This window comes from Anas acuta, chromosome 18 (assembly GCF_963932015.1).
Source record: "Anas acuta chromosome 18, bAnaAcu1.1, whole genome shotgun sequence".
Lineage (NCBI taxonomy): Eukaryota > Metazoa > Chordata > Aves > Anseriformes > Anatidae > Anas > Anas acuta.
The window spans coordinates 11,140,425-11,165,973 of NC_088996.1; the positions used below are offsets into that span (position 1 = coordinate 11,140,425).

General features: G+C 40.7%; 1 long non-coding RNA gene across 2 annotated transcripts; it reads right to left on the bottom strand.

The window, feature by feature from the left end:
* Window positions 1-16,335: 16,335 nt before the first annotated feature.
* On the bottom strand, window positions 16,336-22,868 carry LOC137841609 (uncharacterized). Of its 2 annotated transcripts, none has more exons than XR_011088676.1 (3): window positions 22,713-22,868; window positions 19,797-19,901; window positions 16,336-18,192 (listed from the first exon to the last, which is right to left on the bottom strand). It is a non-coding gene; the product is annotated as an uncharacterized lncRNA (long non-coding RNA). The 2 variants fall into 2 exon arrangements; XR_011088675.1 differs by having other exon boundaries at window positions 16,336-18,293.
* Window positions 22,869-25,549: the final 2,681 nt, after the last annotated feature.

Consider the following 25,549-nt stretch of genomic DNA (forward strand, 5'->3'; position numbering starts at 1 on the left):
TTGCTACAGCGAGGGTGAAATATTCACCGGCTCTGCTTACTGGCCTCCTCCTACCATCAAATTCATCACAGGGACTTGCTGGAGCTCTGCTTTCTGCCCAGAAAGCACTGGAAGGAGAGAAGATGAAACCACGAGGAGAAGCACAGGCACAGGATGCAATTTTGCCCAGGCTGTGGCTATTCCCTTCCTGCAGCCATGCAATGCATAGCTTCTTTCTTGATGGAGCTTTTCATTAGAAACATAACATATGTTTATGAACAAGAAATAGGAGTTATTTAAGGACCTTCATCTGGCAGGATATGAAGAAAACAGCAGAGGAGATGCGCTCTGCAGGAGCAGGGTGCTGGAGAAAGATGCAAACCTTCGCACCCCAGCTCTCCTCAGCCCAGAGGCTGTTTCTAGAGGCTGTTTCTGAAGTGTATACATTTTCCTTCTGACAGTTTAGATATACATGTGTAAATATATGTATATATAGGCTGGGTTCATGCTCACCACCTGCAAGTGCATTGCCTTCACTAATCCATCAGTCTTCCATCAGCTCTATTGGACTCTCCCAAGAGATCTGAAGGATTCAAACCCTCACAGGTGGCAGAATTTCTTCCTGAACTCGTGATGACACTTTCCCTTAACTTCCTCTGAGCCTGGAGATCTTTCTTATGCTCCTAATCTCCCTGAAACCATCATTTCTTATCCAAAGCTGCTTAAGCAGTTGGAGAGTAACGTTCATTTCCAGGCAATATGTGCGCAAACTTGGATGAGGGCTGGTTAGCAAACGGAGCTGGCTGTAATCCGGAATAAAATTAAACCTTAATCACTGGGTTCGGGAGGATAGATTTGTCACTGCCCGGCCAACATGTATCTTAATAAACACATTCATTCCCGCGGAGCACAAATCCATTCATATCCACTGGCTTAAACGGATGTGCATCTGCGCACGAGGACTGGGGATTTTGCCCCCTCTGAAGCAGTGCTTCGCCATGAAGAGAGGCTTACGTACGAGCACGGGCCCTTATGGCAGGGATGTGGCTGTGGCTGAGTTAAGCTCACATCTGCAGGCTGGGAAGGGCTGAATCCTGCCAGGGGCTCTGCCTGGGCACCGTGTCAGTGAGGGGCATCTTCAGCCCCACCATGGAGAGGGGGTATCTGAGCTGCAGATGGATGAGGGGCTCCTTTCTGTGTCACACTGGACCATAGCAGAGGTTAGAAATCAACCTAGGTCTCCTGAGCCACCGCCCTGTGCACTAACCACATTTTTCGTCCTCTCCATTTCTCAACTGCTAGTAATTACTCTTAGAAATGCTCTGGAAGCCAAAACAAACAAGCGAGATATTTCCAGTGAGCTTTCAGTTCGTTACTAATCCTTCAAAGACGGTTCTGTCCACAAGGCAATACAGCAAGTTATCATGTTGCTAAGCCCACTTCTCTGCTTTGCGTGTTTGTGGCATCGTTTCTCTCTGATGAACGAATTTGCGTACGAGCTGACATCTCCCTCTTTGGACTGGATGTTTTCTCTCTCACATGATGGGAAAAACAAATTCCATGCTGAATCAGAACCCAGCCGGCACAGCTAATATGACCTGGATTTGTTTCAGGGGACAGGGATTTTGGTCACCCAGGGCCTACCTCAGAACCAACTGGAAGTAATTTTGTGCATTTTTTTTTTCCCCACTGTACTCCAAAGTACTACCTCATGAGCACTGCATCCTGGGATGACAGTAAATATCTGCAGTCACTGAATATGTGTTTTGCTTGTGTTATTTTTTTATGTTTTTTACTATTGCTTATCTCTATGTTTAAATAGAATCCGTAAAAAAAAAAAAAAAAAAAAAAAAAAAAAAAAAAGCCTTTACTGAATCTCTCTATACTACATTATATCTACATGGATGTGAATTCTCGCACCAACTCATCCTGCAATGACTCACTGGAATGTGCTTATCACAGGTGAATCTATGAAAGAAAGTCATCCTTATCGATCCTTTGCCTTCATCCTTGGAGCCTGCTCATGCATGACTTCATGGAGCTTCACAAGAGTTGACTGAAGACTGGGTGCAGTGTCCGTCTAATTAGCAATATTGTCTCATCTTGCATCGTATTTTATGATCTGCAGACATTATCTGGGTGATCTAATTCAAGGGAAAGTGATGGGAATATTTCAATTCTGTTATTGAATTTTCTTCTCAGGCTTTGTAATTAATTCCCAGTGCCTCAGGCAGGCTGTAGTAGCGGTGACAGATGAGCTGTGCTCCATCACAAATGTAAGCCAAAGCCCAAGCTGCTGTGCTAGAGTTGGCTTTCTACCCACCACGTACAGTGGCTTTGCCTCTGCTTCTGCTGCTTCTGATACAACCAGGGCAATGCAAAAGCAACACACAGAGAGATTTTCAACAAGGAGTATTAAAACATAAAGAAATTCCAGTTCATAGTAGCGTGACACATCAGAGGAGACCTATTTACCTTTCCTTGCCCGGTCTTCAAGCCCTACACATTTATAGGAAAAAAGCGTCTTGTATCAGCACCTCTGAAGTTGAACACTAAATTGTGAAGACTAATTCACAACTTTCAGGGCAAGCACTGAAGAGTTCATTTGATGAGACTTCAACTTCAAAAAAAAAGAGATTGTTTACAAGCTTTGGGCCAATGGTGCAGTTAGATTTGGTGGAATTTCTGAAAGTAAATGCTTGCTTTTAAGCCACTGAGTTCATTGAAATGAATGGGATTTAGATGTAAAAGTCCTTTGGAAAATCTCGGGAGGTGACCAGTGCATTGTCAGTCTCTGCAGATAAAAACCTGGCCTGTGGGCTTTGATGCTCATCTGTTGAACAAACATGAGTGCATTCCCCTAACCCAAATGAATATTCTAAGTGCAGACCACATTATGCAGTAAGAGGCTCATATAAAACTGGATTAGAGTCCAATAAACCTTCTAAAACAAAGTCTAAAGACAAGTTGACGCCCACATTTCTGTGTGTCCATGTAGACCCCACCTACTGCACACGTTTTACACTAGAAATTATGACCTAGTGAAGCATGTAGGTAACTCAGACGCCAACGTGTACAAACACTGCTGGTCTGCCTCGCGCACTCTGCAGCAGGGTACACGCTGTCCGACCAAGCTGTCTTGGGTAGAAGGTAGAGCTGAACCTTGGCCAAGGCTTGAAGACACATAAATCAAGATTCCAGACCTCTGTGAAGTGCACCTAAGTTGGCAAATGGTGTTTTAATACTGGCCAGTTTCTAGTTTCTTCCAGATAGGTTGGGCATTGCTACTATAAAGCGAAAACCGACAGGCTCACATTTATTTTTAAAACCTTAACTAACCAGATGATGTTTTATCTGACTATAGGCCAGTCCAGCCCACATGAAGAAAAGGCTAGAGCACAGATCAAACGTTCCTTGGCCAACATGGCACTGCTATTAGGGGAGATTTCCAGCAACCTCTGTCACAAGTTGCAAGATATTTATCAGAAACAAATGGAGTTTGAAATTTCATGACATTTAATTTTTTAAGACAGTAATTGCCTATTTCCTTACCAAAATTAGAAACAGAAAATGTTTTAAAAAGTCCTCTCTCCAGCAACCTCTATTGTGATTCAGTTTATTTGCTTTGCAGCTTAGGCATCCACCCCCTTTATAGCAGAAGCCCCATTCCCTCTTGTTCCTGATGAGCCCCATCCAAGCACAGGAGTGGGCATTGCCAGGAGGGGAGCACTGGTTCTCTCCTGCTGCCCAGAGGAGCGAGGTGAGCATGCTTTCAAGAGAATGACTAAGGCAGCTGCAAGATATAAGTTTCACTTTATCAGTCTCTTAAGGAGAAAACAACTTTACTTGCCATTAAAGTCCTGGAAGCTCCAATAGCTGTCCTTATAAATTAAAGGATGGAAATGGGCTTTCGGTAACATTTGTTCCAGTTCACCACTCAGAAGCTGAAGAACAGAACAGGAAGAGTAGCTGTTTCAAATACGTAGTCTTAATGTGGACACAGCCTTCCACAAAGTGACACGCAAAACCTTTTGGAGCTCCTGCAGATTTGGGTTGTGTCTGCATCCACCATACCGAGACCAAGAGGGTGAGAACACAAACATTTTGCAGGAGGGGATCATAGGAAAAAGGCAGATATTCTATGCAGTTTGATCATCTTGCTGGTGTTGCTTCTCTTGTCTTGGTGATACATCCAACAAAGCTCCTGTCCATGGTAAATGCAGCTGAGTGGGTCAGAGAGAGCAGCACTTGGGATTTGTGCAGGTGCCTTGCTATGTGGCAGTGGTGAGACCCCTGTGGAGAACAGGCTGTTCCCCTCCCTCGTGCCTGCTGTGGTCATGGGGCTCTGTCTGGGTGATGACCACTGCTAATGATCATTACTGCTGGGTGCAGTCCAGATGCCTGTGACTCCCTCTGACTGCTTGAGGTGCCTTCAGAAAATCACAGCTGTGACTGCAGTTTTTTTTTTTAAGATCTATCAGCTCAGCACTCACTGCCTGCATATGTGGTACAGGCACTTCAAACAGGTGAAGTTTTAATCAGCACAATTATCCTTTGAGGAATTAGTGGTAGTTGGCAAGCTTTATTTCAATTATATCTACCATCAACCCCCTTTTTTTTTGCCACACACCCCAGCTGTAAACATGTGTAAAATGTCTCAGTAACTCTCAGAAATGATTGTACCAAAGTTACGAGAAATTCCAGAGTCCCACATGAAATCGTGCCTGGAATAAAAAATAAAACTTCTGAGCAAAGCAAATGAATTATCAGTATTCTTACAAGGACTTCACAGAGCTCTCTGTGCTCCAGGGATCTCGCTGTACCTTCTGAGGTTTCAGAAGGATATGAAATTATATTGCCCCAAGCATGCATTGAATAACCTTCAAGTCCCTGCGGCATCAACGTGGGTAAACACTAGAAGACATAATTAATTGGTATAATGGCAGGACCTGCAGATCTGACTGATAGGGGTGGACAGACGAATACATCGTGAGTCTTGGTCTGAATGTGACCAGGCTTGCTGTCCAAAGCAGTTCTCGGAGGACTTCATTTCACAGGAAAGAGCTTCTGCTACTGAAAATAGCCTGCTCTCAGCACCGCTGAGTTTTCCTCTACAGGTAATTCAGTGGAATTTCTGAGGAGTGGTGGCTGAAACCAGAGGCTGTTTTAATGAGACATGGTGAAAATTAAACTAAGGCATTGGATGTGACTGTGTGGTTACTCCCATTTATCCCACAGATGGATCATAAATATTCCAACCTGAACCCAGGATTTTCCCTTTAACATTACATGTTCTTTCTGTCTCTCACATCTCTGTTTTCTCTGGGTGGTGTGAGGGTTATGTTACACCTTGGGATGGGGAAGATGTCCTGTTGCAGTCAGCTGGTTGTGCTGTCTGTAGCGTAATTACAGCTCCACAGGGGTGGAGATGTTTTGGATTTACTCCACAGACACCGGGTAATTACTACCCCATAGATCCATGGTTCTTTAAGGATTTATAGGGCTAGCATGTGGTACACCCCATGGAAAACCAGAAGATCAGGGCATGATATAGCAGGTATGATACCGTATATTAATTTCCATGGAAACCCTTGTGGGTAAACTGATGCAAGACGAAAGAGCATCAGCTAGCAATTGTGCCGTGTAAGTGATCAGTGTTCATGCTTGGGCTGAAGGTTTCTGCGTAGGGTCAGCTAGGATGAGATCATTAGTGCTCTTTGGGGAATGCCTCATCCTACCCACAGGAGTTCTGCGGTAAGAAAAAATGATCACTTGTTAAGTAAAAGTGCTAAAAGATTATTACCAATTGCCTGCTGACAAATCAGTGGAACATCTGAGCAGTCGTCTCTTGGTGCAACTCTATCAAGACCAGCAAAACCACAGTGGAGTTGGACTTAATTTGCCCCACTGCCTTTCAGTACTTTCTAAATTCTTCCCTCGCTCATTTTTCATTTTTTGCCATGACTTTCCAGCAGGCTGCAGAGACAAGGTACATGCTGAGTGATCATCCTGTCCGCTTTTCCACATCTGACACTCAAAAAAAATAATAATATATGAGGAGAGGAAAGAACGGTTTGCAGTGAGTGATAACAACTCTGCCTCGTGCTACCACGGGACACTGCTGATGTGAGGATGTTGGTGTAAATGCACGTGGGCTGCCTGATGGCATGCTGGGCAAGCCTGGTGGCAATGGATTATTTGAGGCCAAGGGTTGGGACATGCAGAAAGCTCATGGCAGAGCAGGAACTGAGTGCAGGCAAAAGCTGTGTGAGCCTTTGTGCAGCTGTCTGGATCAGTCCTGGGGCTGCTGGGGTGTCATGGCATACCTGGGCTGAGTTTCAAGTCGACCTCAACTGATTTATGGGCTGGATGGAGACCTATAAAACCTGCGGCAATTCTGCATGGGGGTTCGCTGTGGAGCTCAGCAAAACTGTGAAACTCCAGCTGAGCTTTGTCCTGATTTTTCTGACACTCGGATAAATGTAAACCAAAAGCCTCAACCCAAATACTGCCAAATTATGGGGAATGTGCCAAAATGGAGATTATTTTTAAATATCTTCCCCTGTTTTGTGGCTTATGGGATGGGCATAGGGATACTAAGCAATAAACAAAGGACTACAGAGACAGTGTTTTGTGAACTCTGAGCATGACCTTTTCCACGAGGTGAAGTTATTGTATAAGACTTTCCTGTCTGAATGGGAAGGGAATGGGCAGGACGACACAATAAACCATCTCTCAACAAATGTTGAGGACTCAATTACAAGAGTATGGCCTAATTTCAAGGTCCCAGCTACACTGAAACAGCTGCTGAGCCACAGCTTGGTGTAAGGAATCACAGGACTGGTCCTCCTTGGATTGCAGGCGCAGTTGAGGGCTGTCCAAAAAGGACAATCTCTACAAAAGTCTAAAAAAAAAATCAAAAATGTTGATCTTGCATTGGGCGATAAGTAAGCTCTAGGTAGAACGATACAGAGTGATTTACAGTCCTTAAAATCTGTTTTCTCTTAACAGTCTTTCTTCTAAATAAAAATCTTTCTTCTAAATAAATAGTACTTGGCTCAGATAGGGCCCTTTCTTTACTGTATACCAATGTCATTGCTCCCAGAAAGACGAGAACCACAGGCAGTGAAAATAGGTCAGGCCTGCTGAGGTAATCGGGATAGATGGGAAAACAGTCTGATTTCTCCCCAAAGCTCAGGATGCAAAGCAGAGATGTGTGATGATGTGGGAAGCACTGGGGCAGGTGCCCACACCAAGCCCTGCAAAGCATCAGCAGCCAGAGCCCTGCTTGGGTGGAGAGGGAAAGGAAGGAGGGAATGTAATTAACTCTGCCCCAGGAGAGGAAGAGCAAGAGAAGCAGTGTTTGTCAATAGGAAAGATGAAAAAACAACCACACACACACACACACAAAAACAACCCTTCAAACCCAACAGTCCTGATTGCACCCATCAGATAAGCTAATGGAGCATTAGCACTTCTCCATTTCACCCTTCCTGCCCTGCCCTGCAATTTGCAAATGGAACAGAAGCCTCTGCATCCTTTTGCTCTCGCTCAGCTGCCCATCCTATCCCACATTTATCTGCCAGGATCACAGCACAGTGTAGGTATCTGTTCCCATTATTAAATCAACAAAAACGGGGATGTTGACAAATGACAGTAGCTTTCTCCACCCCGGACTGCTGATGATGTGACAGTGACCTGCCCTCCCCAGGGAGCAGGGACCCTGCCCAGAGCTCTGTGAGCTTTAAAGTGAGGGGGAAAGGGTCTGACTTCAGTACTCAGTGGGTTTGTAGTCCAACTCCTTCCCTATTAATTTGCACAGGGAAGAAGATGTGGTTTTCCAATAGCTGCTGAATGAAGTACCAAGCAGCGCCTTCTGCTTTGCAGGAATATTACAGGGCTGTTTTCCCAAGGGAGCTCTTGCATCCCTTCACCAGGAGGAAATATTGTGACCTCAACACACCTGCCCTTCAGTCTTCACGGGTACATGGGCTATGAAATATTGTCATGGCCAAAAGCTTGTGCATTCAAAAGGAGTAAGTCTGTTTTTCACAGCTTCATGAAAATTTAAGGCACAGGGTGAAGTCTCACTTTGTCTTTGCCTTAGTCTCCTTCCCCCAGTTCACAGCCCACTGGAGTCTGGGCTTTTCGCCTGGTGTATCTTCCAGAAAGACATCCAGGCTGCTCTGAAGAGATAAAGATCCACTGACTCTGGCAGGAATTTCTTTCCAAGGATTATAGTGCTCTTCTGTTAAACACATTGATCTAACTCTCGTTGCAATCTTACAATCAGTGGCAACCAGCTACTGGTTCTCGCTGCAGCCATTGGAACGGAGCACGGTATTCCAGGTTCAGCCTCTCCTGCCCTTTCTGTCCCTTTACACTGCAATAAATGTACATTATTCTGCACTTTACTTGTTCTGTGACCTTTTTAATGCAGAATGCGTTGGACAAATGTTCTAAGTTGGAAGAAAGCGATTGTGCATTAGTGACCCTGGATTGCTTTGGCTGGTTGTGAATTGCCCTTCATGCCTGAAGGGTATTAAAATGTGATGGGAACAAGTCCAGCAGACAGTCCTGACGGATGCTGCATGAGTCGCTAGCTCTGGCAAGGAGTTCTGTTACTGCAAAAAACTTCATCTTCCCCCCTAGAAGTACAGTGGATATAAAGGACCCATCTGTGGCTGAAAGAGAAGTGTTTTAAAGACAGAGGGCTTTGTTCTTATCCTTACTGCTTCAGACATATACCGGAGAGACATAGAGTAAGGTACGAGGCCAAAATTAATATTATTTTTGGAAAGAGATTGATCCTGGAAAGTAAGTACATGAAAGAGGAAGAGAAACAAGGGATTGTTAGTTAAGGTCACTCTGAGGTCTGGCACACATGACCCGAAAAAGCCCAAAAGCTTTGGATTCAATCACCCCAAACAATGCAGGAATTGACTGTGATTATATAGTTACAAGAGTGCGCAGGGTAATTTAACAGTCGGAAATTGAATAAGAAAAGGCTAGGATATCCACAAACAAGATGTACTCTGCCATGTTATGAAGGGTTTGACAGCAGCCATAAGCACATTTAGGTGAGCCTGCCACTAACGTCAGCCTGCCAAGAATATGAGCGTCCTTGGGAATATGGGAATACTGTAAACTTCTGGGACTCTGTGGCTGGGCACGTAACCCGACTTTCTCACCACTTCCTTCCTTCTCAGTAAATGGAACATTAAAAAAAAAAAAAAAAAAAAGAGTGGGTATCTGGGTAGGCCAAGTCCGCATCCAGTTTCCCAAAGCCCTTTATTAGAAAGTGCCTGAGTGTTCGAGCACGTAGAGCTGCGGCTGTCAGGAACCGAGGACACCTCACACTCCTCTTCCTGGGGGGACACTGGGAATTTAACAGAGAGAGGAACATTAAGACCTGTGGCTTTCTTCATTTTTACCTGAGACTGTAGAATATGCTCTGTTTTTTTTTTTTTTTTTTTTTTTTTTTTTTATCATTTTATAGAGATGTAATAAAGCAGTTATCAGACAGACCTCTGAGATGAAAGTTTTCCTTAGCTGAACCGAACTAACAATGACCTGGGAAACACAAACATTGCTGTGGCTTCCCCTCTGCTTTGTTAATGTTACAGAAAGCCCTGGCTAAAGAATGAGGAAAACCAGTTTGCTAAAATACCCACTGAAGCAGCAATACATACACAAATTAATATGTGCACACACCTATAAGAAGCACAACACGGGAACAAATGTCACAGCAGCCTCTGACAGGCTTTAGGGCTGATTTTGAGAGAATGGGCACAAAAACAAACTCCACAGAAATCCCTTGCTGCACTTTTTCCCCTTCTTCTATATCCCCAAGGCTAATTAGCACCTAGCAACACCTCAGGAAAGATGAAAGTTCATTTAGGGTTCATCGCTTTGACACTGTGTTAAAGGGCCAGGGAAACAGAAGTGTTTTTTGGTATCTTATAGCCCACAGACATGGAGCACCTGTAAGATGAGAAGAATATGCTTAGCTTTAATTAGCTTTTTAGAGCTTGCAGACACATTTAACAAGCATAAACCCTGCCAGTCCGGGGTTTGTTATCAGACAGCAGTAGTTATTAGTTCTCAATTGCTTCTCTCTCACTCGCTTTGCTGAAACCTCCTCAGATTTGACACAGTGTGGGAAAGAAACCACTTTGCTATGTAGAAAACAGGTGGGAATCAAGCCCAGGTGGGCAAATTCTGGGAGGCACCGGATTATGTGAGAGATGGAGTGATGATTACCATGCCATGCGTCACCCACTGGAACTTTGACCAGCTTTCATGAAAAAGCTGTGAGTTTTGCATCCAGATCTTGCCACAGGACGCTGCTGTTTCTGTGTGTATGAACCTTGCATGCCTTGGACATGCAAGGACTCATTTTCAAAGCAGTGAATTGGATGCTTCAGTCAGCCTTTAGACAAGCTGAATCACCCTACAATGGAAATTAAGCAACTCTCTTTTAATTAGTTCCCTATGTAAGTCTGAAAGAAAAAAAAAAAAAAAAAGAAAAAAAAAAAGAAGCTGTCAGGCTGTTGCAAAGCACTACTTTGTGTCAGGGCAATGCTCAGATACAAGACCTCGTGTCTCAGATTGAGGGAAATTACCTCTAACCTGAAAATCCTGCATTCACCGCACTGAGGAATGTTTCAAATTCTTCCCTGGAGGAAAGTTTCATTTTATCTCCTCTGGCACTAGCTCTTTAAGCACTTTATAATGCTGGACAACGTCAAGCACTGCAAAGTGCAATATTTCTGGATATGGAATTGACAAGAGCTGAAGAAGAGTGAGAACATGCTTATCCATTTCTTTCCCCTCAATCTTGTTTTTGTCATTAAACTGAGCTGATAATGAGCTGAATTTTATTCACTTCCTACATTTAAGTAGAAAAGGCATGTAACAACCCAAAACACCTGATACAATTAACATTTAATATTGTTCATCTGTAATGATCTCCTGTGACCACTTTTCTAATTCCTATTAACACAACTTCCTAATGCTAATTGCTTTCACACTTGGCTTATGAGTATTTTTATAGTGAGTGTGTAGACAAACAACAGCTAATAGTAACAATAGTTATCAAGCCATAGTCACCCTCAGCATCTAAATTTTTAGCACAGTACTTTCTAATCTGGGATTGTTTCCCAAACCTTAACTAGCCACCTGAGCTGATTTACACATTTTGCAACTTAATTAGACCTCAATATGGATGAAGATTGTGAAGGTTTTTCTTTTTTTTTTTTTTTTTTTTTTTTCTGGCTAATAATAGTTGTACTTTGTCTTGCTTTGTCTTTTAACTAAATATGCCCTAATTGTGTATTTACATTTGCTGGCATGTGCAAAATGTTTTAAGTAGATGGGCAAAGCAGCTAATTAGTATTGTACGTTCTGTACTTGCATGGTACACCAGAAAATTGTTCAGTGGAGCAGGTTATCAAGCACACAGTCAAAAGCATTCATTAATCCAAAAGTAGGAGTCATGTATGAGGTGCCCAAATTAGTGCTGTGAAACTTGTATCCAATAGCATGGGATTTCTTATCAAACCTTTATATGAAATCATATCCAGAGACTTCATGATCAGAATCTGAGAAAATATAGAAATTTGCTATGTCATATATCAAAATACACTTTTGTTTAATGCTTGATATGTTCTTATTCTCAATAAAAATTAATGAGGAAGATCAGGTCTTCAGCTATTCTGCAAATCCTCCACTCAGCATGTACGTGTTCTTGTGCTTTTTCTTGTTCCCTTTTCCTCTGTGGAATACACAAAAAGCCAAAAATGGAAAAAAAAAATCTGCATCAACAAGGAGTGTATTTCTTGTTTAAGCCTATTACTGTGGTTTCTGAACAAAATACAAGGAATGTATGTGGGCTTTAATGCAATGCTTTTTAAAACCCTAGTCAGAAGCACTCTAAGAATCACAGATCTCTCTCTAGAGACTACAGCAGATTGTTCACAGTTATGCAGGAGTGTAGTGGGGATTGCAAGGAGTTGCCTTTCTTCATAACGGGGATGAGGATAATGTAGTTTAAAAACACAGACTGTATCAATGTGCTTGATATGCAGTCATCTGCCAGTCGGTAGCTTTAGCACAAATGAAGCTGAGGATGGATATTACGAGTTGTGATTGTTGTGTACCAGAGATCTTAAAAGTCTTTAATGCCATTTTGGGGGGACTCTGCCACTTTCTAGGACATCTGATCATCACTTTGTTTCTATTGAGCTGCCAAATTTATTCACTGGGGATCATAGTTTTAGTGCTAATGAATTTTAAATATATTGCATCGACTTGCAGAAGAAACAACTACCTTAGCGGTATCTTCATTTGTATGTGTTGAACAATATTCAGTGTATAAAAAAAATCATACATCCAAAAAAACACCCAGACTTCTAAACAACTGAAATCAATGCATAATGGTTTATAACAGTCATTACTATCACAATTACTCTAATTGTCTGTTTTCTTGTCTTAATTGGTCATGTAAAGCAAATCACAAATCTTGAGCAGTCTTTCCCAGAAGGGTCTACTATAAAATTATATGCAGCCTAAGTTACCAGGAAACATAAAAGTAATTTTTCAGAAGAGAAATCTGGCAGGTGATGGGGTACTCAGCTGGAAAAGGTCAGCAGTCAGACTTCATTTCAAACAGAGATTATATCTAGGATAAGGCTCAAGTTCAGAGGTTTGGTGAACAGGTTTTCTTCTTTTATGAGTTTTTTTCAAAACCTATAGTTAAGAGCCAAGCTAGGCATGCTTTCTGAAAAATAAAATAGCCATTATTTGCAAGAAATGAAAGCCAATAAATAAATGTGTTTTCTCTCTAAGCTAATACTTCTTCAATGCTTCCAAAACCAAAAAGAAATAAAGCTCAAAAAGATAAGTTATCCCCTCAGCAAAATTATCTCCCAAGAACCTGGCAACTTTCATGAGCTCTAACATTCAATTAACATTTTTTGCTTTGTGTGTCACGCTTCAATTAAGTAGAAAGCATATTAATCATATAGAACAGGAGTGTATTTAACATGAGATAATGTGCTGGATTTCAGGACTTTGCAACTTCAAAACCCAGAATGTGATTCAAACCCAGAATGGTCTGTAGCTTGTTTATGTCTCTGGAAAAGGAAGGGTTGGGAGTCCTCCGCAGTATATTTATCAGTTGGAAAAATTACTAGAACTGCATTTGAAGAGCTTGGAACAGTCTTTCCCGGCAAACTGTCGAATCCCTGCCTGGCACTAAAAACATTTTAGCAATAGGGCAAAAACCACAACTGGATCTCTGAGAGAGATCTAGAATGTTCACAGTATGGACTACACCTAGGAAAAAAGGTCAGATTTCCAAGATGCAGAAGGACGTGTTTGGAAAAGCACGTAGTTGCTTCACGCCTAGGTACCAGACTCCCACGCAACTGCGTATTTTTGAAAATCCCTATAGTCTCTGCCTTTAAAAATCTCCCTCAGGAGGCATGAACCAGCAGCTTTTTCCTTACAAAGGGGAGAGAATGATGCTGTGGTGGTTTTGGCAACAGGGGAGAAGTCAAAAGCTCTGCATTTTCATTTTTGACTTGTCATTGTTTTTGACAAATCATTTACACTTGTGAGCTTCTATCTCCCATCTTAAAATAAGGACTGGCCCCACTTCCTTCACTTATAGAGGGTTTGTGAAAATAGGAAGAGCTGCAATACCAAATGCAGTTACAAGGCAAGCTCTTTGAGACAAAGGGGCATCTCTTTATTCAAAGGCTCTACAGTGCACGGTGGGGCTGGCTCTCCAGCAATAATGAAGGGATGTTAAAAAGCATACACACATTCTGGGCAATGCCTTCCTGAATGATAAAGCTTAATAGCTAGTCCATCCACGCTGATGAATGGCACCGGTATGAAAAGATTAATTTAGATACCTTTCCAAAATATCCTGAACTTAGCCTTCCAGGCTGCCAAAATTTTACTGGAAATCTCCTGGGATTTGCAACGCCGACTGCTTCTGCCATTTCAGCACTTCCAGCCTGAGCTAAGAATTGGAACCTTAGTATGTAATAGGGTAAAAATTAATGGGATTTGTCAGAAAGTTCAAAGAAGTTTGGCTCTATAAGTAAGGAAGGATCCAAGATCGGCAAGATATATATTTTTTCTCTCATTCAAGAAGATTCTTAATTACAAAACAAACAGAAGCAGAAAACAGAAAAAAAAACTTTAACTTGCCATATGGTCAGGAGTAGTTGGAAAGAAAAGTAAGTTTCCTTCTCATGTTTCTACTGAAAGTTTTTATTTATTAGAGATGATTTAAACCCTAAAAATTTGAAAAGATTAGAATAGAAAACAATAGTGGTTAGATGTGTCAACTTTTCAGAAGAGACCAAAAGAAAAAGAAAAAAAAAACTTTCAAGCAAAACCCAATTGCTGTAGTAAATCATTGTATGTGCTAAATAAATCAGTGTGATACTGATAAAGCTTCTTTGGCTGCTTCAAGTCACATTTCAAAAAGGTTTTTAAACTGGTGGTTACATCCCGTCTGTGATATGTAGTTGTGTAACTAATCAGGTGGGCCAAAAAAGTATCAATAAATAAATCTTTAAGAAACATAAAATGGGATTTGGCTCACAGGACAATAGGACCTGTGCAAGAAATTTCCACATTAAAAAAACATCGCTCTTTCTGAATCCTGGGGTGAAGAAACAGTTTGAAACGAAACAGACAATTCCATAATTGTAGGGGAAAATATTTATTATAAAAGAGACAAGTTCACCAAAACATCCAGTCCAAGTTTAATTTAGAAAAAAAAAAAATCTCAGTCCCCTGCGCAAGTTTGCTAGCAGTCGTAAGCAGGAGCGTGGTGGATTCAAGGGCTTGGGGGAGATGATTTAAGCTGTCTGTGTAAGCACTGTGATTACAGATTTTGCAATCCAAAGTTATTTTTGCTTTTAATTCTACTCCAGAAGATCTGAAAGGTTAACTTTGAGCTCTTCCCACAAAAACAAGCCACTTGTAACTGCATCTGGAAAGACCACGAGTGGTGGAGATAGTTTCCTGCGTCCAGAAAGAGCCGAATGAAACATCCCCAGATGGGCATCTGGGCATGGTGCTGGAAGGATTGTTCTATCTCAGTCTGAGATAAAGCAAGATATCTGCAGGGGAGCTCAGGTGGGAATTCAGCTCCTTGTTGGTTCAGGGCCACCCTTCAGCCACTAGGGCAATGATTTCAGGTCCAACAGGTATTTCATGCATCTTGTTTTAAAAGCTTGTCTGCAGGAGGAGGGACAACCTATCCACAAAGGATGTGCTCCTTACAGTTATCTCTTGAAAAAGAAAATGGGAAAAGGGAGCTTTTGGGGGAAAAACAGCTTCTAGAAGTGGTTGCCGATGTCCAGCAGGCAGTGTAAGGGGAGCTGCAGATCACGGCGTGGTGCCAATGAGCCTCTGCCCTCCCACTGCTCCCGCAGCACTGTGCGGCCCCTGTGGATGTGCCACTGGTACACCCAGTCAGCAGGGAGGGATATGAGGCAGCGGATCCCCTCAGCTGGGATCACAGCCGAGACTCTTCTGAACTGCTAAACATACATACAGGTAATACATACACCTTGGGTGACAGTTTGAAGCACGTCAACCCTATGCTCTTGGGATTAAAAATACCACAAGTGAACCCCTGGACCTATCTGATTTTTTTTTTTTCCTGATTTCAATGTGGCTGGGATTTGATTCTATAGCAGCACCCTTCCTTTGATTTATTTCAGGTTTTCTTCTTCTTCTTTCTTTTTTAAAAACATGAAAAAACTTAGGTATTACCTAACTTGACTTCTGGCTTTCCAAAGCATGAAGTTTTTCTTCAAATGTGGGAGGCAGTGCATCCTACAGATAGCAAAAAGTTACCGTCAGACAGATCTCTGCATTTCTCTATCTCCATTGCTACATTGGATATGAAAATCAAATAAAGAACAGTAACAAAACAGTAAAAGCAATAAAGGAGTGAAGAGGCTGGAACAAGACTCCTAAAAACACAAGGACTGAATTTGCGTCCAGGTGTTCTTTCTTTGCATTTCCCCACTGCCATCCTGCTGTTGCATGGTGCATGGCTATTTTTCTGTTGATGAAACTACTGAGGGAAAAAAAAAATAATATGAAAAACAGTGCTGGATAGCTGCATATTACATGTGCATGAAAAATCTGTGCTGGCATGGCTCTGCGTAGTGTTTTGCAGGTGAGGTCATTACAACAGCAGACCACATCTTTTGTTTTTGACTCTTGGAAATACATCAAGCTTGGAATAGGGAAAGGGGAGAGAGGGAGACCTCATTTCTTTTCAGTGTAGTTCTTTCTCACCTCATATTTTTGATGCCACTCATGACCAGCCTGAAATCAAAGCCCATAACCTCACAGTATCACAGACAAAGCACCAGGTTAAGGATTCAGCACGGGGGATTTTCTGTGGTGGAAAGCCCAAAGCTGTTGGTGGGCCTTGCTGACAATTTCCTGTTTTTGAGTTTTTGATTAAAATTCAACATTCAAGACAGAATATTATACAACAACTTGGAAAATGTTTGACATGGGATATGCAAAGTGCATGCATGCGTCCTCATTTTATCCTATGAGTGATCAATCTGACTAACAATAGTAGTTTTACATGTTTGTCCATATAATTTTATGGCCCGAATTACACTGATTTGTAGTTGTAAGCACATATTAAGGGATGCGGCACATCTTAGAGCATGAGACCATCGATCAGACAAAACAACCACCATTCCTACTACTTCTGCTCCTACAGAGTGGGACAATGTTTCTGCAGAAGACTGCCATTGTCTGAGTTGGCTGGGAAGGGAAACCTGCACAGGCACAACATGATAACTGAAGGTGTTATATCCATCCTCCTGGGCAAAGATTTTGTGTCATAGCCTGGATAAAAGATTCTTGAAGAACAGTCAGATCTCTATATCTGTATTTTATCTTCTGAACTATAGACTTTGACTGTTCTGCAGGTCCTCTTAGTGATTACACATATATCAAATCCTGATGAAAGTGCCCTTAAAATTTGGGTTTGGGTCATTTACAAGGGGAAAACAGGTAAAAAAAATAAAAAATAACCTGGATCCTACTTTGAACTTCCTTTGGTTAGAATGTTGTTTGGGTTCTGGGGCTTGGTTTTGGTCCATTTCAATAAACAGAGCTGACAAGCACAACCTGCTTAATTCATCATGCATCTGAAAATGGAATAAGGAAAAGGGCCGATCTATTTCTATTTCTTTAGAGGATGCGAGTCTGAAATTAAGAAGAATAAAATGTCTACAAGCTTACTTGAAAATATCAGAAGGTTCATCATCTTTCTTTAATCCATACCCAAAAGTGACCTAGACTCGGAGCGAATACAAAGCTTTGAAAGACAGTTTCAGAGTTTCTATGAGCTCATGACCCTTTGTGTAATCTGTATTATATGCGAAATTGTTTTGCAGTGAACTAGGAAACGATCACTATCCAGCATGTCACCAGGGACTCTTTCAAACTGTATAATTAGAATAATTTCACTTGTATTGGGCAGGGCAGGGATTCAAAAAGCCATTCAGAGGCAAAAGGGCAAGCAGCCAGACCAAGCTATGCGGAGCTGAGTTATGTACTTTGCATTTTATTACTCTTCCACGTAGAATCTGGCAGTCATGTATTCAGCAAATGCTGCTATTTGTTGTCTGTGAGCTCTTCTGAAATAACACCAGTCTGCTCGAGTTCGATACAACTGAGCAAGGAATGGCTAGGAACAGTTTGCAGGAAACATAATGCAGAAAGTTATGGTTTGGAAGCTGTGTGGCAGAGGCTCTCAGAACCTGAGACAGCTGGTACAAAGGGGCCCTGTCTAAGCTGTAATGACAGCACAGGAAAGCATGTAGACCCTGATCTCACTCAAGTAAAAGTTAGAACGGAGTGGTGCTGTGTCCAGGATATTCACAGGTTTTATTCCTGACAGATATTATTTCTATTTGTTAATGTTCATAGAGAGAACAATTTGAGTGCAAGGAAGAATACATTTTGTGCAGAACTATTGGAAACAAAGGTCCATGTTTTCATGAGATTTCCATAAGTTCATGAATGGTTTTCTCCCATCACCTTCTCTGAGATGTCTCCTTTCCTCAGCAAAGTGTTCGCTCAGCCACACACCTCTCCCGCTCTGGGAATATTTTTCTTTTACTCATTACACAGAAGGTCTGGAACCTTAGAGGAATGATATAAACACACATCAGCCCCTCAGGGATTACAATGACTGCCATGGTCACTGTTTGCTTTAGAATCACAGTCCCTTGCACATCGGACACCTGGAATCACAGAAGGAGTCTAGGATAAACAAAATCCTATTTTATACCTTATTTCTTTTTGTTACAAATATTTTAAATTGCCTGTCTACAACAAAATTTGGATGGGAGAAGGCAACTGGTCCTTCTGAAACCTAGGAACCTTAGACCTTACTCTAACCTGTCTGACCTCAGACACCTTAGTGTAATCCCGGATCTTCCTGCTCTCAGCTTTACCAGCACGAAAGTGCCTGCTCCTGAATGTTTTGTTTGTGTTTGCAGTTAGCTTTCGTCCACCTTTCTTGATTCTAGAAGCCCTTGAGGTTTTGTCTTCACTGCTGAATTACCTGAGATAAACAGGCCACAAACAGAGGAGGCAGAGAGCATCAGACCTCATCCAAAAGGTGAGAACACAGGAGATGCTACCAAATTACCAAATCCACCACAGTTGCAAGTTCAGAAGTGACTTTGGCACACAGGATCTGAACTTCTCGTAAGAAAGCAGTCTTCTTAGTTTCAAAGCTTTTTTTTTTTTTTAAATAAATACTTCCACATTTAAAAAACACAGCTCCTAACACTGCCGTATATTCCTCTCTCCTGCATGAAAATCCACTATGTTCCTGACTTGATGTTTTGTCTGGCACCAGATGAACTTTTTGGTAAGAGCAGAAAATTGTTACGTTTCATCCCGAATACCTGAACGTGAGACTCCCTTTAAAATCCTCCTTGTATGCAGTATTTTTCTCCATTTAAATCAGTAGCCTGGGCAGCAGGGCAGGGGCTGCTCTGGGTGACGCTGGGGATTTAGCTTTCCATTTTATTCACTTTTGATTTTTCTGAGTGCAGAGGAGACCCTCATCCCTGTGATTTATCCTAAGCCTTTCTGTGGTGTCTCCTCCTGTGGCAGCCTGGGACAATGCAAGGTGCGAGCCCCAACCCTGAGCAGCCAGGCCAGCAGGCTCTTGGTGTCTCGATCCCTCGTTCACTACAAAGGAAGGGCAGCAACAATGAGTTTGCAAGAGCGTGTTCTGAGATAATTGGTCTTGCAGAAGTGCTTTGAAGAGGATCGGCATTATATAAATGCCATCTGACAGTCGAGTCAAAAGACTCCTGCTAAGAACAAATTAAAACCACTTAACCTAGCGAGAAGTTACTCCTTCCATTATGATAGCTGCTCTGCTCTGATAAAAGCAAGAATTCAAACAAGTTAATGATTTCATCTCCTTGGCATGGAGATTACAGCACAGCTGCACAGCTGAGATGTCACAATAAAAGCAAATGCTTACGAAAGGTTGTTCTTTATGTTTCTGGCTTGTAAATGTAAACTGCCTGTGCTATCCATACATGCCAGGAATGTCAACAGTGGCTCGAGACTGCATCTCTCGCCTCTGAACCAGGACAATACGAAATTGTAAGTGATAAATTCTCTCCATTTTCTGAGCTCAGAGCAGCAAAAGAACTAGTATTTGGACAGAGAAACCTTTTATGTTGGCTTGGGCAAGATATAAGCATAGAAGAAAAACTTACCCTGCCAGAAGAGCAGAACAGGTGAACTGCATTAGCTTGCCCCTCTCTCCTGTTGCAAAGATGTAGAATATGGTGAGTTTTCTTCCTCCACTCCTCTCATATGGACTGCAGAAAAAATAATTCTAAATGGAAGTAGTAGTTTGCAGGGCTGTCCTTTGCAGTGCTATTTGCTTTAAAGCACTTTCAGTGTAGGAAGCTGACAAATGACCACGTTTCCTGGAAGACAAACCCTTTTGAAACATTTAGAGGGTATGAGTGCAGCTGTGCTTCATACATTTGTGCTTTGTGCATTTGTTAAGAGCGCAAGTGGAAGTTTGTCTTGCATTGCATGTCACTTGTGCTGTTGGAGCGCTTGCACAGGAATTCCCTGTGACACGTAAGGGAATGCATTGAAAGAAAGAATTGACAAAAAGCAGGGAAAATGAAGAATCTGGGGGTGGCTTCAAGTTTCCAGAGATGAGATGGGAATTTTTCTTTGGTGGACTATCTTGTAACAGCTAAGTATGATTTTTTCCCACCTTTTCTGAAGCAGCTTCTTGGTTAGTCTTTGTTCCAGAATTTAGACCACTACTCACCCCTATGTCCCTTTACCCAGCCATCATCTTTGCAGTCTGTAGGCATCTTTTCTCAGGTTTTCCACTGCCCGTGGTGTTACAGAGCTGTATTGGACATGCAGGAACCCAGCCTGCTCCAAGGTTTGCAGGAGGGCTGCCTTTGTGATATCTAGGTGATGTATTTGTCTGGAACTCCAATTTGTTTCTTGATTTTCTTTAAAATGCGAGATTTTGGGAAAGGGAGACAGGAGAAGGGAACACTTAGCTGACCTGAAAAATATTACCACCAATTTGTAATATGAACCTGAAGCCTGTAAAATGGTGACAAGTATGTGAAATTGTAAGATTCTGGCTGACATTTCAGAGTACAAATATCCACAGCTTCATCCAGATTGCAAAATATTAATGATTTCAAATGGAAAAATCTAATGGTCCAAACACTGGTTTTTCTTTTTCTATTTTAGGGACACCTAAAATATGTTTTTTTTTGTTGTTGTTGTTTTCTAAGAGAAACTAAGCATATTCTGGAAGTGAAATGACTTAAGTTTAAACATGTCAAGTATTAGAAAAACAAAAAAAAACAAAACCCCCAAGCTTCAACTTAATACACACACACTGCCAATATTAAGATAACACAGATCAATATTCTTTCCAGGTTGAAGCTACCTTTTTTAAACAAAACAAACTACAAATATGATTGAAAATGCTCAAAATCATAAGACTTTGATACTTTCCTGGCACTTTAGATTATTAACCAGTGTTGAGTGCCTTATCATTTATGCTTTTTGCTTAGTTTTTCTCATTTTCACCTTCTGGTTACTGAGAAAATTCCAGAACAGCAAGGTTGGGTTTAACACCACCAAATGACATCAAAGTAACTCCCGAGAGCAATTTTCTTGGATTTCTTTAAGAAAATTACTAACTTCCTTATTTGTCCAGGCACGTATGGATGGATCTACGTTCCCCTTTCTGCTATTTAATATTCCTTCTATACCTCCACACAGATACTAGAATTTCTGTAGACTTTTCGGGAGTTTTATTTTTTAAGCAGGCAGCATGCCAGCCTCATGGTCAGGTGCAGTAATCCAAGGAGTGCGTAATTTTCAATTGCACGCTCACAAATTAAACTGCAGCTGCTGCCCACAGTTAACCTGATCTGCTCCATGAGACATCATTAAGGAAAATCAATTAATTTTTCCATTCTCCCAAATGGTGCTGAAGCTGAATAGGAGGAGAAGGAAGAGAAAAGGGGGGAAAAATAGAGGACTTCTGTGTCTATTGTATTGGAAAGATAAAACCGGTGGTATTGAGTAGCCAGGTTAATGCAGGTCAGTTACAGCTAGAAAGAAAGGAGATACAAGTAGTTTGTATTCAATTTTATAAATGAAAACGAGAGCTAGTCAACCATGAAACAAACCTGCTTGGTACTCAAGCACGGCTTCCTTACTTTTTCACCAGATACTTTTTCCATGTACTTCTGCTTTATAATCCTGGGTTGAGATTAGTTAAAGGTGAATAGAAAATCTCATATTAAGGGAAAGCCTGCCCTAAAAAACTTGATGCTGGCTTCAAACTCCACAAGGTTCAGGGATTTGTTATAATTCATTAAAAATTAACCGTAAAATAAGTCTTTGGAAAATGGGATATGTTACAGTAGGATTATTATTATTTTTTTTGAATCTCATCATGGGCCAGACATAGAATAAAAACAAAGATGACACTTTATTGAAACTCATTGCACAGGGCAAAAGATGAGCTTCTGAAGTAAAATCCATTAGGGTGGCTTTTATGAAATGAAATGCAGCTGAGTGCAATCCAGGTTTTAATGGAAATTAAAAATATCATTTTTTAGGGATAGATATTTCAATTTGGGTATATTAATTTTTACAAATGTAGATGATATTCGCTAGAAAAAAAAAAAAGTTTTATTTGCTATAGAAGTTTAAATGCTCTAGTCAAAACATTATTTTTGCAAATTCTTGTCTGAAGATGACTTGTTTTGATGGTAATCAGAAATGAATATTCAAGAAATAACCTGGCCAGAGATGATTAATTCCCTTCAAACATTCATACTGAAGTTTAATGAACTAGATATTTGTTATAACTATATTTTCTGAAGGAAACTCTAGCTAAAAGCAAAACTAAACCCAAATAATTTTAGTAGAAAATAACATTAACACATATATTCTTTATTCCCAAAAAACATGAACTGTAACCATTAATGAGATGTAATTACATACATTTTTTAAATTATAAACTATATAAATAAATGTCTTTTCACTAGAACCCAGCGATTCATGAAATGTTTCAAGCATCGATCTATGCATATAGCATTTTCTCCTGAATCATGGGTAAAACTTACCAAAAGATTTCAAAATGTGAAATTTGTTATGAAATGAAGGATCAGAGCAGAGTGTGGGAAAACCCTCCTTCTGTTTCACATCCAAACAAAAGCAAACCCCATGTTTTGAGGAGAGACCTCAGCAGGAACAAGCCATTTAGTAAGAGTTCATTATCAACCATACCAGATGCCATAACAGACCTGAGTGATCACATCACTAAGCAATTAACTAAGTAATCAATCAATTAATTATAAGGGAAAGTTACTCTTGTAACATAAATCAGTTCAGAAGCTCAAGTTTCAGAAATAAAGTATTTACTAAAAGAACTAAAGAAACAGAGCCACCACTATTCGCAAGAGAGGTTCTGTTATTCTTAATTAACATTTCTGAGCATGGGTAGCACTCAAATGACCAAAGACCAAATCATCAGCTGGTGTGAATGAGCACAGTGCTGGTAAAGGTGAGGATCAGTGCTCCTTAGGACGGTTGATAGCCTGGGTCTAGATTTCAGCAATTAACAGAATAGCTCCAGATCAGGCAAAGTTTTCATTACTTTTTAATAAAAGACATTCAAGCAGAGTTTTCTTTCCCACCACAATTTTTACGTACTCCTTTTTCTTCTGGGATCTCAGCATCACTGAGATTGAGTGTACTCCATGAGGAGGGGATCTGAACTTCACTTCTACTATTGAAATATCATGCCTCTTTTTGTATTTATCCATCATCTGTAAAGTGGGTAACATGACCTGTGCCTATCATTTCTAGCTAAGGTATAGGCTCTGGGGGGAAGTACAGTGTCCTGCTGAATATACAGAGATCTTAGTTGTGACATGGATTTACTGAAAAACAAACAAACAAAAATAACAGCAACAACAACCCTCTGCATAGTGTGTGCTCTTCTTTGCCTATCCGTGTGCTTATTTGCTTACATAAAAGATTAAGAGACCTGGGATATGAGTTATGTTTTTTTTTTATGCAAAAGAAAACTAATATGTTTGGTTCCTTTGAATATAATAAAAACATAAATGTAAATATATATATAAATATTTCTGTCACGGGATGGAAAATTAGACTTTCCTGGAAAAGCAGAATAGAAGAATTTGGATGATTTACTTCCAGAGAACCATAATGGAGAGGGGAAAAAGACTTCCAATGGCTTCTCTGGGTCTGACACAAAGCTGCTACTTTTCATATTGACATCAAAGCTTTGATTTAGGCAACAGGAAAGTCAGGGATCCTGACTGCACTGTTACCACAGCTCTGAGAGCACAAAGAGATATCTCATTGTGTTGCTTGGATATAAAGGTATTTATTAGGAGTTCATTAACTGTTCATTCAATTAAATGAAAAATACATCTTGGAAAATCTAATAAACTGCTAAGAGTGGACAGCAAATAAATGATAGCCTTTGCTAGTATCATAGTTTATGTTGGAAATACACTCAGACTAGAAAATATGGTCATTAAATACTCTTTTTCCTTAACAAGTAGTGCTAAAGCATTACTAAACCTAATATTTGTACACCAAGTTTTAATGCATCATTCTTATTGACAAGTCCAAGAGTTGACTTTCCACTCAGTTTCCCAAGCTGGAGTTTGACATATTAGTAAATGCCATCTGCAGCACAGAGTCTTCAGGGACTTGAAGAGTTCGCTAAGCTTTCAGTAAACTAACAGCAAACTAAAAACCTTGGATGTGTGTCCAGCAATGTAGCGTGCTTTGCAAAGTACGGCCCTAAAGTTTCCTGCTTTAGGGGATGCAGAAAAAGGGGTGAGAGAGAAAATTAATAACAGTTCCCTACCACTTTTTGAAGTACAGCCTGTATGTGTATATGTATATGTGTATATATATACATATATATATATATATACACACATACATCATGTACATGTGAAAACTGTCACACAAAAGGCAAAAAGCACACATCTCTAACTGCGGCCCTGTCCCAAACCCCTCAACCAAAGCCTCATGATATTAAAATTTATTTCCTCTCCTCTCCTTCTCTTCTTCCCTTCTTTCCCTTTTTTTCTCTCTTTCTCTCTCTCTCTTTTTTTTTTTATATATATATATATTTTATTTTAAAGGGAAAATTGGTATATTATTTTAACTTGAGAGGAAAAATAATGAAAAATTGTCTGAAACCTGCACTCCAGCACATACAATTTTGGTTCAAACAATTAACATTTTTCAGTGTTCTATGTAACCCAAACCAGGAGCTTATAAAAAGGAAATGAGGACAGAACTAATAATAGTACTAACAGGACACTTATAAAGTGAATTTATTACCCTTACTATCAACCAAAAGGAATGTTGAGAGACAGACTGGGAAATTTTTGATTAATTTATAGGTGGACCACTTAATTTATAGGTACTTACAATCATGTAGAAATAAATGGCATCAGTCACAGAATAAATCCTATTTACTACTGTTTCCAGGTTGCCCTATCAAAGCAGAGCTGAACATTATGCATTTCCTGGCAACTAATGGACTTGGGCAACCAATTCCTTTTGGCAAATTAAGAGTAGAATCTGAAGAAATGCCCGATTTCTTAAACACAATTGCATAACCGGAGGACCATACACGGGGTGTGCCTTTCCAACTGTTGTGATTCACGTATAATGCAGTCACACACAGATTTTGTGTTTTCATGCCACGTTGAAATGGATGCTGGAAAATCTAAACTTTTTCCATTTTGCAACACAACTACTTCAGTTTTGTGACTAGTGAGAGCTCCCATGTGAACAGAACAAAGACAGGAGATAAGGAAACAACAGAGAAAAAGGAAATCAATATCATTTCTGGTCTATGAAAATATGTCTGAAGGAATTGAGGCCCTAAACATATCTTATGCTGTAT